Genomic DNA, 18949 nt, shown 5'->3' on the forward strand with positions numbered 1-18949 from the left:
TATATATACATACTAGCCAGGGGGCTCTTCCGTCTGACCCCCGACGCGTTCGTACCCTCATGTTTGTGAAAATATTAGGTATTTTACAAAAATAATTTAAGAAAAAAATATTAATGTGCAGAGAATACTTTTCTGAATATTTTCGTATTTTTACATTTAAAATAGGCTTAAGGAGTAAGTAGATGTAGAATTTACTAATTTTTATATTCTAGAAATATAGTTTTTCTCTTATAGGAATATAATGTTTAACGCTAGCCGTATCGATAACAGGGAATTGGATTGTGACGCCGTCTTTTTCGTTTAATCTTGTGCGTGACAGATTTCTACGTGTCATCGCAGGGTATCCAACGATCAGCGCCGAGGCGGCTTCGGTTATAGCTGGACTACCGCCCATAGCCCATAGACAAGCGCAAATGAGAGCTGCAATAGTGAATGGAGGGGACAGAAAGGAGGTAATTGACGGTCTCTACATGGCTTGGCGTGACAGATGGCGAGAGTCAGACAAAGGAAGGTGGACCTATGGGCTCATACGAGACGTCAGGAACTGGGTGGAGCGAAAGCACGGTAATACAGGCTACGAATTCACCCAGTTCCTGTCTGGACATGGATGTTTTCGAGACTACCTGTACAGGATGGGCAGATGCCATACAAGTCGCTGTCACGATTGCGGCGGAGTGGATACAGCAGAGCATGTAGTATTTTTTTGCCTTAGATGGCGGAACTTCCGCGTAGTGCTGGAGGGTCAGGGTGTGGAGGGGGCCAACAATATAATCGAGGTATTGCTCAGCGATAGCAACACGTGGGACTGTGTCTCGGCTACGATCGCATCAATGATACGAGAGAAGGCCAATGAAGAGAGGCGACGGCAAGCTGAGTTGATGCGAATCTATGGAGGCTTGGAGTTTGATGATGGGTGATCAAGGGAGGCCAGTTTCTGGTGGTGGCCGGCGGGGGCTCCTCGGAGTCGTCGCTCGTCGATCGCCCCCTGAGGACGCCTTCCGGTCACACGGATTCGGATAGTGGAGTGCCTGGGTGAACATGCAGGGGCTGTGCATACCATATGGCTTAGATCCGGCCCCTGCATGGTAGAAGGGGAGGTTTTTTAGCGGGTGAGAGCCCCGCACTGCCGTCAGTACGGGCCTAACGGCGGCTGGCAGAGTTCTATAGTTTCCAGTTCAGCTGCTGCTATTGGCGCAGAGAGGATCACGTGATGCGCTGGCCAGATGCGCACAAACGACTCTTTCTCTCTAAATAAAAAATTATTTTTTTTACTGCAAAATATTGACTAATAATCCCTTTGTTTTATTAATAAATAATAATAAGTAAAAAAAAAATACAAATATAAATAAAAGTAATCTACGCTGAGAAATTAAATTAAATAATCTGTAAATTGATTGACAATGGACTGCTTCTAGAAGCAGGGAATCGGCTGAAAGGGAGTCCACCCGGCGCATCATTAGTCCGTTCTGCGCGAATAGCAGCTAAAAAAAAAAACCCACACACCAACCTTTTTTATGGAAAAGATATATATATATATAATAGTGTTGGTGGGCTGGCTATACTTTTTCAGATTCTACTTGTAAAACTAAACAAAAAATAATTTTAGAAAAAATGGCACTTTCTCCTTCGTTCTCCCCCTGTCGACCATGTTGTTATTTTTACATAAAAAATTTATCTCTCAAGTTCGAATTGACGAATCACATTAATATTTGGGAAGAAACTTGGTAATAAAGTTTTAAAATTATCAAAAAAATCAGGACTTAAGTACCTTCGCAAATTACAAAATGGCCGAAATGTTTAGTTTTCAATCCGTTACATATTCATAAATATTAATTTTATCTCAATTTATGTTATTTGCTAAAATATTAAGCTTTTATTTTGAACAAAATTACATTTTATTTTTTTAAATCGGTTAACAAGTAGTCGAGTTATGGAAGAAAATTGATATTGTAATTCTGCGTCAATTATTGGATTCAATATTGTGAGAAAATTATTACTTAATTTGATACTAATTTACAATACTAGAATTAACAATAAATAAAAACAATTAATATTTGATCGAATTGAACGTAAAGTGGACATTAAAATAGACACAAAATTACAACATCAATTTGTGCGTGCGCGCGCGACCGCGCGCACACACACACACACACACACACACACATTTCATTTTTCATTTTCATTTTTTTAAATACTCTTTTATTTTTAAGATAAGGATGTATTTTATTGCCCAATTAGTAGAATTGAAGTAAAAAAAGCAAGTAGAAATATATATGTTTCACAGAAACTGTTTTAAAATTTGAGACAGAAGTTACTTCCAATCTTTCTGGGACATTTTTTTATGATTTATATATAGTAGTTAATGAAAGCTTTATGGAAAAAAATTAAATTTAAATTAGAACAATTTCAGTGCAAAACAAATATATATTTTATGAATTTTAACAGGAATATTCCTTTTTCAATAATAAATTCGATCTCGTATTCCGAGAAATGTAAGGTATTATGACTTTATATATACATATATATGACACTATGTTCATTTTTAATCTCATTCTTAGAAGTATAATAAAAAATAAGATTATATACTTTCCTGTCGTTTTACGTGTCTATAAGCCTTTTAAAATTAAAATAAATCAACCTCTTAAAATAAAATTTATAAAACACAATATTCTGCATTAAAGGAAAAAGTATATATTTAAAAATCGCATTTCTTTTGATGTTTAATTAACTAGAAATATTGTAGGTGATTCTATATTCATATACAGACAAATACAAAAATATTTGTGTGTATGTGCACGCGCGCGCACGTGTGTGCATTGATCAATAAAGTAGTATATGAATAAACCAAATTTAAATAACATATAACTTGATTTATGTTGAGATAACATAGAGTACAAAGAAATTTGCAGACTACAGTTATAGCAATTGTTATATCTTCGTCTCCGATGTTGCTCCTATTTTGGATATCTCTTTGAACAAAGAGGTCCGTAATTTACAAGAGAATGTTTAGCGAGAGCCGTTTTCCATTTACTGTAATACAAGTAGTCCTTCTTTGATAATACTAATTAAGCAAACAGCCTCACCCCTAAAGTAACTTACATGTTAAACTGACGTCGAAATGTCCATCAAAGGAGAAATACAGAGGGACAGATTTGAGATTATATAGGGGTTTGTAGATAGGGTTGTTTCATAAGGGATGTTTCGTGTTGTTACTAAGAAGATTCAGGAAGCTGAAGTTAGTAGTAGTAATAAAAGGGGTGGTTGCTGGTAAAGAGGTTAAAGGTTATGTAAATGGAAATTGTAACGGGCGGATGAGGGTTGATGATGATGATGTTGATGATGATAACGGGGGACTTATGTCGACACACTGGCATCAACGCATTGAATAATTCAGAAGGTTATGTTATGTTCAGACATTACAACTACGTATTGGCATAGAACCTAGTTAGATAGAGGTAAGCAGTAGTAGTGGTATTGCTCCAATAATCACGTCGTGGCTTCCAGTCTTGCTTTGCGTCATTAGTAAAACGTGTCAATGATTATGGTTAACTAGAAATTCCTGCTGTTTCTCTCTACTCATTTCTCATTCTCCCTTTACCATTATCGCTATCTCTTTCTCTAATTTCCATCTCGCTCTTCTTTTACACCTACGAAAGTGAGAGAAGAGATAGAGAGTGTGGTAATGATAAACGCGTGGACTTCAACCATCTAACCACGTTTTACAATCTCAGCAACCACACTAAACTCAAACCGACTAATATGTATTTTAACCACATATCTTTACTAGTCTAACCAGTTATTATAAATGTGGTTTTCAACTTTAATGTCCTTTGTTTAATATAGCTTTTATTTTTTGAATAATTCTTTCTTGGTTTTATTTTCTTAGTACTTACTTTTTTTTAGAAATATACAATCGTAATCTTTGCTAATTATATTGGTGATGAAAACAAAAAGAAATATTGCGTATGATTTTTATAATTCTAATTAATAAAATTAATTATAAAATTGTAATATAAATAGGGTTTTTTATATAGAAAAAGATGTAAAAATTATTCTGTTTGTATTCTTTTGGAATATTTTCATTATTTATTTTTTCTTCAGTTATTTGACTAGTTTGATGCAACATCCCAAGAATCCCTATCTAGTGCCAGTCGTTTCATTTCGGTATATCCCCTAACAATTCTACATCTCTAACAATTTTTTTTATATATTCCAATCGTTGCCTGCCTGCTCAAGTTTTCCCATCTACCTAGCGACTATTCCAGGATGCATTAATATGTGGCGGTCTCTTCTTTTAACTATATTTTTCAAATGCTTCTTCTTCATCAATTTTCCGCAACACCTGGTCGCTTTATCCATTCATCTGATTTTTAACATTCTCCCATAGCACCATATTTCAAAAGCTTCTAATCTTTTCTTTTCATGTGCTCCGATCGTCCAAGTTTCTCTTCCATATAAAGCTACGCTCCAAACATAAACTTTCAAAAATATTTTCCTGACGTTTAAATAAATTTTTGATGTAATCAAATTATATTTCTAACTAAAAGCTCGTTTCGCTTGTGCTATTCGGAATTTTATATCTCTCCTGCTTCGTCCATCTTTAGTAATTCTACTTCCCAAATAAAAAAATTCTTCTACTTCCATAATCTTTTCTCTTCCTATTTTTATATTCAGTGGTCCATCTACATTATTTCTACTACATCATTACTTTAGTTTTGTTCTTTTTTATTTTCATGCAGTAGTTCTTAGATAGAACTTTATTCTTGCCATTCATTGTTTCTTCTAAATCATTTTTAATCTCGGCTACAATTACTAATTCATCAGCAAATTGTACCATCTTTATCTTTTCACCTTGCACTGTTACTTTGGAGTTTAATTGTTCTTCAACATCATTAACTGCTTGTTCTATGTAAAGATTAAAAAGTAACGGGAATAGGGAACATCCTTGTCGGACTCCCTTTTTAATACAGCTTCTTTTTTATGTTCTTCGATTAGAACTTTTTTTTGGTTAGAACTAAATTTTTCATTATTAGAAAAATTTATTGCAAATACGTTTCTACTAGAAATCGACTAGGTTTTTATTTTTTTATTATTGTTTTGTAAACTGCTGTGTACTAGTTTCAATACACTGAATTTTCACCCATTGAATCATATCTTGCACCTACCTTTGTTCATCGCTCCTATCCTTCAAGTCAAAAATTATGTTCACACCATCTTATCTTCCTCCACGCTTCTTAGTTCTAGTAATCTTTGTAAGAGATCTTATTTACCTTTATTTCTTCCAAAAATTTCTTCTTGTTAGCAAGTTTACTGTTTTAATCTTCTCTAGCCATTTACTCTTTAACAGTTAACAGTTTATAACATAGTCGCAATTAGCAAAGTTTCTATCATATATATTTCATATTTTTACAGAATACTTGAAAAACCGAAATTTTAAAAAGTTGAAAATTCCTAATAGGAAAATGTTAAAAATGATTAAAAACACATTTTGACACTTTAAAAAAAAAAAAAAACAATTTCATTCCTATAATTTCTAGGTGAAAAAAATAAAAATTGCTGAAATTTTATTTTGTAACAAAACTAAAATAAACGCTGAAGATATGTAAAGTTGTTCCAGTCTGAACTTTAATCGTCGTCTTTGGCTTTTCTTTAATTTTAAAAATAAAAAATTGTTTTATAATATTATAATCTGGGAAAAAATTAAACAAATAATATTCTACTTCAAAATTATGCTAAAATATCCTGATCATATACGGAAATAAGGTCGATTACACGCCTCCTGGTTGGAGAAATTTGAAGTAGATCTCTTTATAATTACTAGGCTAATATTAAACTATCTTGACTAGAAAGATCACTAAAACTAAAACCACTAAAACTTTCTCATTATTTGAGATAAAATTTTATGTATTTAAAAGCCTAAAGGTCAGGGCTGTTTTCCCCCTTGTCATATTTATGGAGTTACTCATGAGCTCTATATTTTGTCAAGGCTAAAATTTACAAGTAGTTCAATTCGTGGACCCTCACAAACTTTTTATTAGAGGAATATGAAAGCGTTTACTTGAATACTTATAGATTCCTAAAATTTTTGTGGATATTGAGAGTTTTCTATTGGGTGATCACAGAGTTTTCCGATATCTGTGTAACATTTAATTTAATTTAGTTTTTCTCATTCTGAATTAAAATAACTTAACATATTTTCTAGAAGAGCAACACGGAGACTTTAAGTATTACTTAAGAAGTTTGTTTTTCTTTAATCTATCCTTTAAAAATGGATCATATTCACTAACAATTTTCTATAAATTTGGCTAAATGTCCCACTAGACACATGATAATGTTATGGGAACTTGGGACTTATGTGACAGAATTTTAATTTAGTTTGTTTTCTTTTATTTTGGTAAAAATATATTTGTCTACACAACTATTTGAAGAATTTGGCTTCTTATATAAGGCTTTTTTTTTGTTATAGAGCTGTAGGAACCCCATTTACTGGCGCTGAAGCAGTGTTGGACTCGCTAACAGGTTCCGCAAGATGTTATTAAGTGCGTACGTGTCCTGCGCACTACCGATTAAACCACCACCCGTGGGTTTCCGCTCCTCCTGGGAATCGCTTTGAAGCATTACTTCAGGAAGGGGGAAACGCCCACATACACAATCGCAATCATAATTGAAACATCCAAACACACACTACTCGTGCAACACCAGCACAAGGAGTAACAAATCACTCACACATCACAACAAGGAAAAAACACACGTAACACAGAAATTTTTTTTTCTAATTTAAGGCTGAATAAAATGCAAATCTAGGGATCTGTGACGGAGTGGTAGCATTTCGCATTTCATCTCCAGGTCCCGGGTTTGAATCCCGGTCCGGCATGGCAATTTTTTACACTACAGAATTCCATTTCCATATCCCACGCACAAGCTTCAAGCTTATGTGGTGATATCATCAAACCAAAAAAAAAAAAATGAGTTCTCTTATTTTATTCTATGTGCACTGTTTTAAATACATGATTATACTGTCGAGTGCTCGCGGTTCGACAAGAATGTTGAGAAATAGCACAGGTAAAGATTCTTACAAATAGAATTTATTTACTCTTAAATAAGTTAACTTAAGATGTACAAACTAGGTTAAGTATAAATTGAAAATACCATACCAATTTTATACTGTATACCTTACAATAGCTAATACTTACCGATACAAAATTAACAAGAAATTTTAACTGTGAAATAAAAATTATAAACTCAATAATTAATATTATACAAGAATTATTTGCTTTTAATGTTTATAAAATGAAATTAGTACGCTTTTAAAAATGAATAATCTCACTTTGTCCTCTGTTCAGAATAACTCACCAAAGAGCTTCTCGTAATTTTTCGCAGTCAATAATATTTTCCCAAAACGGTATATTCCTGAAGCGCTCCTCCCTAGTTTGTTACTGCACTCTCAATCCGAATACTCCCCCACACGATCCTGGCATTTATTACACACTGAATTGAACTGTAAATTGCTGATCCTAAGTCCGGGTCAAAGGTACGATCTAGTACCAGCAGTCGACTCTCACCGTTTTGTTTGTTCAAATGTAATTATTTGTTTGTCCGCATCTTCTACACTTTTCTATGAATTCTTTCTAGAAATAATTTCGATGCTGTTTCTTCTAGATTTTTCGTTCATTTCTTTTTTCTTCTTCTGAAAGCTTTCATTGATTACTTTTCTTTATTTGTTCATTTGCCACATTTTACAACATTATTACATATAAGATAATTAACAATAATAAATAAAATAATATTAAAAATAATTTCTTTGAAATATTAGGGTTGCTATCAAACGAAAGCTTAAGTGCCAGCGAGTATAGTTCAAGTAATAAAGTAAAAAAGAACGAATATCTACTTATACAAAGAAAAAGTTTCATATTACTGATTCATATTACTGATTGTTTAGATGAAGTTCAGTGATTATTTATCCATTTTTATATAACAGATACATAAAATTATATCAACAATATAAATATTATTCTAATTTAAGTGCGTAAAATTATTGTTATCCCTGCGAATACGTATTGCTTGCATGGATGTAATTAATATAGTGTAAAGAAAATATTTGTGTTTAACCTATTCTACGGTTTCCTTAAAAAGAAATTGGTGATTTTATTTTTTTAAGTGAATTGCCTCAGAATAAGATTTACTAAGTTGTTACATGTGTAAGAATTTGTAACCACTTAATAAATCTCAACATTGTATTACCTTATATTAATACAATTGTATTAATACCAACGGTGCCAATGCTTAGTAAATTAAATCTAAACAATATATATATATATACATAAGTATATTTAAATACATATATACACAGAGGGTATCAGGACTTCTCCCAGGACTTTCAAACTACTTGTAGAATTTATGGAAAAAGTTCATATGTCCTAAAATGCTTTGATTGCGAATTACGGCTAGTGAAAAATTTCGCTCGGATTTCAGCTATCCCGGTGAGATGTGGTCTTACTGAAATTTTTAGGATGCAAACTAGGGAGAAGAAGTGGTGATTTCTTATGTATTTTGGTAAAAAAAAATCGAATAAAATAGGTTTCAGAACCGTATTTACAGTAATTTTTGTTAAATTTGGGGTGAAAACCCGATAAATTGAGGTAAAAATCCCTGCTTTTATGTTTGATGTACAGCAATTTGGTTAAATGGGTAATAAACACGTAACACATTTTAACAAAACCTGTAGAAATTTTAACACACATACATACGCGCGCGTGTTTTATTTAATAAACTTTCTGTTTGTCCGGTATAATGATTTTGTTATAGTTTAAACATAATTTTTAAAAGTGGATAATCTCATGCTAATGTTAGACTACATTACAATTATAATTATTTGTACAGATTTTGGTGTTTATTAAACATTTTTAGTAATCGATCCAATTCTTACGATTATTTATACATATATATATTTTTTTTAAATAAAGTACTTACTTTATAGGGGAAAGGTAGTAATAATTGACGATTTACATTAAATAAAAAAATCGTCAAATTCTTTTATAACAAAATTATACAAATCAATAAATTACCAAATCTATTTCCATAAAAATTGCTATTGTTCTATTGAAAATCAAATTTTTTTTCTATTTCCTAATATGTAATAAATCGAAATGAAATTTTATTAGATTACCCTCAATATACAATAATAAAAATATCTTTTTTCAATACGTAAAAGAAAAAAATCGTGTTAGTTGGAAGTTTTGAAGTTCGCTAAACAGTAATTTTAACGTGCCAAATTCAACTCACGTATCAAATCAAAGTCGACGTAAGCTCCTTTCTTTTGTCCAATGTTACTCTCCCTCGGTATAACTTCTCCCCTCACTATTTCCGATATCAATGTAACCATTCTTCAAATAAAAGCCTTAAACACCACCGCACACTCAAAATCTATCAGAGCAAATCCCCAGCGTATTTTTATCCAGAAGATGCCGCTACATCTCTACAAGTCTACCGCTGATATATATTATTATACTTAAATGGATGTTGGTGACATAAACCGTCATATTATATATATATATATATATATATATATATATATATATATATATATATATATATATATATATATTGTTCTGTTAAGTTAAATGTTTAATCTTTTCATTTATTGCATTTACTTTTTTTATAATTGCTTATTTTTTGGTTAGATTTTTGCTCTTCACAATGACATTTTAGAATAACAGAGATATGTTGATATTAGAGGCATTGAAATATATTAATATAATATACAGAGTTATTTTAATAAATACAGAGTGGCCCATAAGGAGTAGACCAATTTGAATCGCCACAACTTCTAGCTGCTTGTTGCGGTGGTCCCCCCATTTCAGCAGCTCGCCGCCACATGCGGATCGGGCTTGTCCAAGGAACTGGTAAGGCTGAGATGAAAGATCGGATGTTCCAAGCTTGGCAGGCTCGTAGGGATCGTTCCTTCACCGAGCAGTGGATTCACCGCCTGATTCTGCAGGTGAAGCCATGGGTCAGCCGTAGGTTTGGCGAGATCTCCTATTGGTTGACCCAGTTCATATCTGGCCACGGCGTGTTCCGGGTGTAATTGAATGCACGGAAGCGGGCTGATGACCCTGCTCCCCGCAGGATAAACAAAAGGAGTTTGCTCCTTTTGTTTATCCTTTTGCATGCTCAGGAGTTCAACACTCCTGAGCATGTCGTGTTTGCCTGTCGGACCTGGGATAGGGAGCGCTTCCAATGTGAGTTGATTACTGGGCCACTTACAGTGAAGAATATCGTGGGCCGTTTGACGACCGACTATTATGAACTACTATGATTTAAATATGATTATTCATTTGAATTTGAATTAACATCTCTTGGTAAATTCCTAATTATGGAGTAAAGGCCCCGAAAGTACTCGGATATACTTTTAAAACTGTTGGTACGTGGAAATTGGTGTCTGGGGGATGTGAAACGCAAGATATATCGAAATTTTCGGTACTCGAATCATGGTACCCATTACAATAGGTAGCTTTCTTATGAAATCTACCTAAAAACGGATTTGGTCCTATCAACAAATTATGAACCCGAGTAACGCCTGCTGTACAAGCCAGTTTATTATAAAATTTGTCTTTAATTTGTTAAAAGTACTTCCTGCAATTTAAATAAATTATATAAAAGATAACAAGGAAAAATTATATTTTCCTTATTGTAATTTTTTTTATAAGGTAAATAATTATGATTTTGTTTAATATATGTAATAAAAAGATAATAAAAAATTAATAAAAAGTTTTTTGTGCTCTTTATAAAACGTTATTTATTGCTCGTAAAAGTTTGAGTGTTTTAATGATAAAACAAAGATCTTTAAATTTTAATTAGCATTTAAGATAATATTTCACGAAGCTAATTTTTGTTTAAGTCCTTTATATTACATATTCTTTCTCATTTTCGCACCCGCCTCTCTCTTTAATTCCCTCTCAGTAGTTATTTTTTTTCTCTTCTTTCATATGCTCGTAATCAGTTCATCCATCCAAACGGGCAGACACGCAGGCAACTTATGGTAGCTAATTACATCGCATAGTCTAATTTAATGAATTTAAAAAAGATTTATAGCAGTTAAAGAGTTCTAAACGAGTTAACATAGTAATAATAATAATAGACAAATAAAGAAACAAAAACTTCGTTTAACTTAAAAAAAAAGTTTTTATTCTGTAAACGATGCAGAAACTTTTTTCTTAATGCTGCGCTTAGCTTTTAAAATTAAAGCTATTATTCTTTAAAAAGGATTGCATAAATAGAGGTACTTGGTTATAACATACAAATGAGTTAAATTAAAAAAAAAATAATAAAATTAAACTCGGTTTTAATATAATATAATATATAAAAGTATAAATTTAGTACTTGATTTCTTGTTTGTAATTTGTTTGAAATAAAATTATTAATAACTCCACTCCATCAATAATCATAATTTTATTTCATATATTATTTATCTATTATCTACAGAGAAAAAGAAAAAAACTTCACAATTTTTTTGAAAATAAACTGTTAAGGCCAAAGGAACAAACGGGCTGTTCGGTGAACTAAACATACTATTATGTGTCTACCACAAAATTGTGCCGACAAATGCAGAAGTTTATAAAAACCTTTCATTTCTGTAACTCGTATAGTTCTGCTCCTTCCTTTGATAAACATCGTTGAGAACCGACAATGTAAAAACGTCAATTTATAAAGCGGTTTATATATAATAAGCTATTCAGCCGTAGATTGGTATTTTTATTTTGGAATCTTTGAAGAAACTAGTCCATGAGTACATTAGTAAGTAAAAGTCACACTCAACTAGTAAACAAACGTCAACAACGCGCAGACTTTTGAAGATTCCTACAATATTTTTATCGATCCATTTTTTGATAAATTAAAACCAACACTACCAGAAAAAAATAAATGTAACTAAGAAACTGATAAATAACCAAAAAAGAAGACTGTAGAAAAATATATATAACCTAGTCAGAATGACTTTTTCAAGCTATTTATCTATTATTGGCTTTCAGTTTGTTTAAAAATAATAAAAAATCAAGGTTAAGTTATCTTTTAAGATTTGTACCGCAAAAACTAATCATAATTTTTGGGGTAACAAGCTTTACTTTAAAAAACAACTTCAAAAAACGGGTACAGGATCAGGCTTGATCTACAACAAAGCAAAGCACAGCCCAGGGAGTTGTCTATTCAAACGGGCCTCTCCGTCCGCCGGCCGTAAGTCTAGACCGAAAGGTCAGCCCGCCGGTTAGATCTTTTCACTGCCAGCCTCTAAATTTTACATAGTTACTTTTACACGGATTTGAATACAAGATCGTGGATACACCGGCACTCTTTGTTGGTTGGGTTTCAATCAACCACACATCTCAGGAATAGTCGACGTGAGAATGTACATGATTACATTTCATTTGCATTCATACATATCATCCTCATTCATTCTCTGAAGTAATACGTTTCGGTGGTTACGGAAGGTAAACAGAAAAAAAGAAAAAAAGAGTGTATGTTTTTAATTGATTTGACCATATGAGTTTATTCCACAAAAAGTACATCATAAATCACGTTAAAGTAATTAAAAAAAAAAAAAAAAAAAACTACTATAATTATAAAATATGTTTTGTAATTTAATATGAATTACTTTTTTTCATGAAAACTAAATTAATGTATTTTATTTTTATAATTAATCGATTTCAAAAAGAAAATAAATTTCAATTTTATTCTTTTAAATCTGTATTTTTCTAGTCAACGTTTTTAATAAATATATTGTAGATGAAGTTTCGCTGAATACATAGTTTCCAAGTGTTTTTCTTTATTTTTTTTTTTTTTGTCTTCAGTCATTTGACTGGTTTGATGCAGCTCTCCAAGATTCCCTATCTAGTGCTAGTCGTTTCATTTCAGTATACCCTCTACATCCTACATCCCCAACAATTTGTTTTACATACTCCAAACGTGGCCTGCCTACACAATTTTTCCCTTCTACCTGTCCTTCCAATATTAAATCGACTATTCCAGGATGCCTTAGTATGTGGCCTATAAGTCTGTCTCTTCTTTTAACTATATTTTTCCAAATGCTTCTTTCTTCATCTATTTGCCGCAATACCTCTTCATTTACCCACTTTATCCACCCATCTGATTTTTAACATTCTCCTATAGCACCACATTTCAAAAGCTTCTAATCTTTTCTTCTCAGATACTCCGATTGTCCATGTTTCACTTCCATATAAAGCGACACTCCAAACATACACTTTCAAAAATCTTTTCCTGACATTTAAATTCATTTTTGATGTAAACAAATTATATTTCTTACTGAAGGCTCGTTTAGCTTGTGCTATTCGGCATTTTATATCGCTCCTGCTTCGTCCATCTTTAGTAATTTTACTTCCCAAATAACAAAATTCTTCTATCTCCATAATCTTTTCTCCTCCTATTTTCACATTCAGCGGTCCATCTTTGTTATTTCTACTACATTTCATTACTTTTGTTTTGTTCTTGTTTATTTTCATGCGATAGTTCTTGCGTAGGACTTCATCTATGCCGTTCATTGTTTCTTCTAAATCCTTTTTACTCTCGGCTAGAATTACTATATCATCAGTAAATCGTAGCATCTTTATCTTTTCACCTTGTACTGTTACTCCGAATCTAAATTGTTCTTTAACATCATTAACTGCTAGTTCCATGTAAAGATTAAAAAGTAACGGAGATAGGGAACATCCTTGTCGGACTCCCTTTCTTATTAGGGCTTCTTTCTTATGTTCTTCAATTGTTATTGTTATTTTTCTGTTATTTTTCTTTATATAATATTATATTTATTAATAAAGATAATATTTTCTACAAAGACAATTTAAAGACATTTTTAAATTTTCTTGTAGTTATCATTACTAAATTAATTTTATAAATTAAGTAAAAACAATTTATTTGATCGTAACAGTATAATGATCAAGGGCTGATAACAATCTAAGATTCAAAATATTTTACATAAGAAAATTAAAAAAATTACTTTTTAAACTTTAGGAGTAAATTATAATAATGTACACACTTTTCCACTTCAGAGACCCTTAGTTCAAACTCGTAGGTAGTTTCATTGTTGTGTCTCTGCAATATTTTTTTTTTTTTTTTTTTTTTTTAGCAAAAAGCCAATTTTTCATTTATTTCTACAATTCATTACAATAATCTCCATTAAAACATTTATTTTAGATTATGAAACAACTACATCTTTTAATCATATTTTTTGAAATCAATCTTATCTGCGTTGAACTTCAGTGATCCCAATATATATTACAGATTGTTAGTGCTAAAAAAGGAAAACTATCTCATACGTAAAACAACAATAATTATCTATACCAATAAATATGTAAATGTTCGTTTGTTCAGAATCTAAAATCTCCGAAAGTTCTTCACCGACTGCTTTGAAATTTTGACACAAAGTTGCATTCGAGTACGCGCATGTTTTTATATACGTACTATTTATATACCTAAGATTTCACACCTGTGACAGGTGAAAACATGCTCTTTTTGAAAAACAGCGCTTTCTGTTGGACGTAAAAGCAACACAGACTGTACTAAATATTTTATGATTCCATTTCAATGTTTCCGATATGTGTGTCCGCTATAGACAAAAAAACTACTGGAGCGATTTATGCGCGGGAAAAAAGGGAGAAAGGGAAAAATTGGAAAAGGGAAAAATCGAAAAAAGGAAAGAAAGGGAAAATGGGAAAAAGGAATAACGGGAAAAGAAAATGGAAAGGGGAAAATAGAAAAAAGAAAAGGGAAAAGGAGAAAAGAGGAAGGGGAAGGGAAAATAAGATAAAGAAAAACGTGGTAATGAACGAGAAAGGGACGAAAAGGGGGAAATGTGGAAGTGAATATTATAAAAAATGAAAATGGGGAACATAAAAATGCGAAAGGGAAATTAGGGAAAAGGGACGGGATAAAGGGAAAAGAGAGAAAGTGTAGAAAAAGGGAAAGGTTAAATTTTGTGAAGTTCCGTAATATTAATTTTGTTAATATTTTTTCAAACTTACAATTGTGTTCATTTAATCTATATATATATATATATTGAAATGTAGCAATAGCGAAGCACTACCGGGTCTGCTAGTTAAAAATACATTTTATGAATTATTCTCTTTAAACGGTAACATTTAAAAATTCCATTTAAAGTTAATAATAATAATAAATTTTCATAGTGATACGTGCAGTATAATAAATTAATTTTGTTTCTATATATATATATATATATATATAAAACATGTCGTGAGTCATTCATAATCAACATCTACAAAAACATTATTGAGGATAAATTGATGAAAATTTGAATACACGGTCTTCTTACGTTGCAAGTGTACATTAAGAAAGGACCTTTCGAAATTCTCATTATAAAGAATTAAAAATGGGATTTACTGTTTTTTTTGTTTTTTTTTTTCATTTCTCTGTAACAAATATAGATATAAACTTTATTTTTTGGTTTGTGTAATCTTCGTGTGAATATCTAAAACCAAATTTCTAGATTTTCTAAAATTCGACCTTGAAAAGAATGAAGAAAGATAAAATTTTTCCCCATTTCCGGTTATACTAACCGAGATATTCTGTAGATTTGGGTCTCCAAATAATCTTTAAAATATCTAAAATCCATTTTAGGTTTTCTTGAATTTCGAATTTTGAAGATGTTTGACGGTGTGGCGCGCGGCGGCTCAACCAATATATTCACTGCCACTTTTATTGTATGTATGACGCAAATGGCTGCACCTATCGTACAAGGAGTATTGTAATCACGAAAAATATTGGTTTTCAGACTTACGGATATAACCCTAAATCCATTTTGACTAGTTTCGGCGTGACGTCTGTACGTACGTACGTATGAATACCTCATAACTAAAAAACGATTAGCCGTATAATGTTGACATTTAGGATTTAGGACTGTTGTACCATCTAGTTTTTGCACCTCCCCTTTTGATTGCAATCGACTTAACCAAAAATGTCAAAAAAAGCCCAAAATCCGAAAAATTTGAATTTTGGACTTTTTCTTAACCGCAATATAAACCTTCATTGAGAGCTTTTCAACGATATATCATAAATGGTATTTATTTTCATTGGTTCCAGAGTTATAGCCGAATGAAATTTTAATTAATGAAATATTTGGATTTTAAATGAGAATGCACATTAGTTCGAATTTCGAATTTTGAAGATGTTTGACGGTGTGGCGCGCGGCGGCTCAACCAATATATTCACTGCCACTGTTATTGTATGTATGACGCAAATGGCTGCACCTATCGTACAAGGAGTATTGTAATCACGAAAAATATTGGTTTTCAGACTTACGGATATAACCCTAAATCCATTTTGACTAGTTTCGGCGTGACGTCTGTACGTACGTACGTATGAATACCTCATAACTAAAAAACGATTAGCCGTATAATGTTGACATTTAGGATTTAGGACTGTTGTACCATCTAGTTTTTGCACCTCCCCTTTTGATTGCAATCGACTTAACCAAAAATGTAAAAAAAAAGCCCAAAATCCGAAAAATTTGAATTTTGGACTTTTTCTTAACCGCAATATAAACCTTCATTGAGAGCTTTTCAACGATATATCATAAATGGTATTTATTTTCATTGGTTCCAGAGTTATAGCCGAATGAAATTTTAATTAATGAAATATTTGGATTTTAAATGAGAATGCACATTGGTTCGAATTCGACTTCACTTCCTTTTTTTTAAATTTAATTATGCTGATTTATTAATCTCTGGTTATAAAAAACAGATAATAATTCAATAACAAAAAAAAATGTATGGAAAAACTCAGAAGTTATTGGTGAAATAAAATTTTATGCACTTTTAATTTTTTTTAAATGTGTATATGTAATTTAATAGGCGTACACTGAAGTCATGTGGTGTCCACATCAGATTTTTTTCTTTTCCTGTTTAGCCTACGGAACCACCGTAAGGTATTATTTCAGAGGATGAATAAGGATGGTTTGTATGAACGTAAAGGAGGTGTACCCTTGTACAGTCTCAGGTCGAGCATTCCTGAGATGTGTGATTAATTGAAATCCTACCATCAAAGAACACCGGTATTGCAGTCTGCCTCCGGTTACTTGACTAAAATATATATTAATATATATATGTATAAATGTGTGTGTGTGTGTGCACTCGTATTTTATAAGGGAAACTAACTTCCGTTATTAATATATTTTCCTAAAATTATATTTAGGGTATATATATATATATATATATATATATATATATATATATATATCGTTATTTTTATAAAACTATAATCTTTTTTCAAAACCATTATTTTAGTTGAATATTTATAAATGTTTGTGTAATAATGATTGAAACAATATAATTTCAATTTAGTTTTATCAATTTATTAGTAAATTAAAGTATAATGTTTAGTATATAAATAAATATACAACATTATAAAGTACATTATAAATAATTTTCTATGTGTTTTTTATGAAGCCAAATATTGTAATGTTAAAACATTTAATTTTATTGTTAATGTTAAAGTAAAAGAGAAAAATAATGTTAAAAAATTAGAGACTCGTTAAAACGTTGCATTCTAAGAAGAAAACTACTACTAAATTATGCTATGTTGGCAAAACCTTTGCATGCATAATGGTTAGTATGCTAGAAAGAGAAAGAAGAGTTATGGTAGAAGCCGGAAAGGTGAATTTGTTTCAGCTTCGAGGCAAAATCAACATAGAACTTGCTTTTGTCACGGTTCCCGCCTGACAAACAACCATCCTTATCTTTTTCTCTCTTTTACTCTTGTACGCTCTTATTTCAACAAGCTCCCTCATTTTCACTCTCTCTCTTTCTCCCCCTCCCCACACAAACACACACACACACACACACACTGTTACTCACATGTATCTTAAATCCACCTCCACACTCCTCCGGTCTACTTACGCTCTCAAACAACGTTCCAACCTAGTATTATTCTACATATACCTCTGTAACCAAAAGAATCTTTCCCCCACCCGAACTTCAAACTCACCTCACTTCTTCACTTCTCTTTTAGTCCTTTAACTTAAGGGTTGACTGTAAGTTATTAACTTCTTTCTAAGTTAAGACGGCTACAAAGACCAAGTAGATTACCTTATCTGTACGTTGTATCCAATAACTTTCTACAACAAGCCATCTTTTCAACCTCCGTTCCCTGATCATTTTCACTACTTCATTAAACTTTTTGTTGAACTTACTAAGTTGAAAGTTGCATGGACCGTTTATATTTTGTTTTATACGAGTAATATTATTATAATTTTTTTTTTTAGGGGCCTTACAAAATGGGTTAATGTATAATTAATTATATATATATTTTTTTTAAATCCAGGCCATAATCAAATTTATATATTAAATGAATCTATTTTCTTTATGTAGATTGTTTTTCAGATTCTAGCAAAGGTTAAAAAATTTCCACTTTGGGATGTTAAAATGTAAGGTATTTGATATATTAGTTGCATTTTTTAAACGTTTCTCGAATTTCTTTAACTCAGTCAATGTTTTCTTTTTATATATATCACTAAAAATTAATTATATCCTAGAAAATCAAAAATATAGAAAGAAAATAACAGGTAATTAAAATATAACGTTAAGTAGATAAAGGAATAGCATTTGTTCTTTTTACGTCGTTGAATAGAATGATAATGTTGCCTTTATTGCATGTTTATTAATAAGATATATTATAATTGTTATATTATAACACTGATTGTCAAAAGTAGACTAATAAATGAAAAGAGAATATACTTATTTACTGCACTACAATTTTTTTTAAGTATTGAATACTTATCTTAATTTGTAGGTTTGTTATTATTTGATTATAAGAAATTAGTTGATTTTACATAACCATTAGGATTTTACTTATTAAATAATTTTCGTATAAAAAGCAATTTAGACTTAATTTAGTCGTTAACATGCAGTAAAAAAGACTGTACCACTCT

Source organism: Lycorma delicatula, chromosome 11 (genome assembly GCF_047948215.1).
Source record: "Lycorma delicatula isolate Av1 chromosome 11, ASM4794821v1, whole genome shotgun sequence".
Classification (NCBI taxonomy): Eukaryota; Metazoa; Arthropoda; class Insecta; order Hemiptera; family Fulgoridae; genus Lycorma; species Lycorma delicatula.